This window comes from Lygodium microphyllum, chromosome 4 (genome assembly GCF_053477565.2).
Source record: "Lygodium microphyllum isolate KBCC chromosome 4, Lygodium_microphyllum_v1.1.10, whole genome shotgun sequence".
In the NCBI taxonomy this organism is placed as follows: Eukaryota; Viridiplantae; Streptophyta; class Polypodiopsida; order Schizaeales; family Lygodiaceae; genus Lygodium; species Lygodium microphyllum.
This window is the reverse complement of record NC_141138.1, coordinates 96,974,636-96,975,608: the sequence shown is the minus strand read 5'-3', so window position 1 is coordinate 96,975,608 and position 973 is coordinate 96,974,636.

The window sequence follows — 973 nt, the reverse complement described above, 5'->3', positions numbered from 1 at the left end:
GAGCCTTTAGGTCTTAAGGAGGCACCTGGGGAATGGCACCACAAGTTTGATGCCTTCATGTAGTCATACGGATATACCTGCAGTGATATGGATATGTGTTTATATAAAATAAGGCCCGTTTGATGATATCCTTATGATTTTTGTACTCTATGTGGATGATATGCTGATTGTTGGGAGTGCTCATAATGAGCTGGATGCCTTCAAAAGTCAACTCAAAAAGAGCTTTAAGATGAAGGATATAGGACAGTATTCAAGGCTTGTGGCTGGCGTTCACTTTCCACGTATTCTTCTTACACACACATGGACGTGATATCTCTTTTATACATATATATAAAATTATATAATATAAACACAATGGGTGATTGGAGAGAGAGAGAGAGAGAGAGAGAGAGAGAGAGAGAGAGAGAGAGAGAGAGAGAGAGCCACAGGCTACAGATAGGACCTTAGGGGTGCAAGGGTGCCATGTGGCACCCATGTAGAGCCTTTTTTGGGGGAGGGGGAGGGGCAAAAATGTGATAGCTAAACTAAGAGTCATTGTAACAATCCTTCTAGTGAATTTGAGAGTGATGAGGAGATTATGATCCGATCAATATATGTGCAAGTTTTTGTCTTCAAACATTGAGAGGCTCTTGCAAATTACTTGATTGATGAAGGCTTGAACATCAAATTTCATGGGTTTATGAGATATGGTAATTAATAGGTTCCATTACTTGAAGTTTATGGTAGGAAGGTGATGCGATTGAAGTTTAATCTCAACCATTAATATAATCAAATTAATATGAGTTTTCCTTGTATTTACAACTTTTTACATTTAATTTTATCCATAATACAATTCCTCCAAGTCACCATTCCTTTCAGCTTCACCTCCACTTTTATGTTGGGCAGGCCCTTGTGATTGCATCACCCTTTAAAGAAGTTCTTAGGCTAGGTATAAATTGGACATCCCAAAAGCAAAGAGGTATGACTAGTGCCT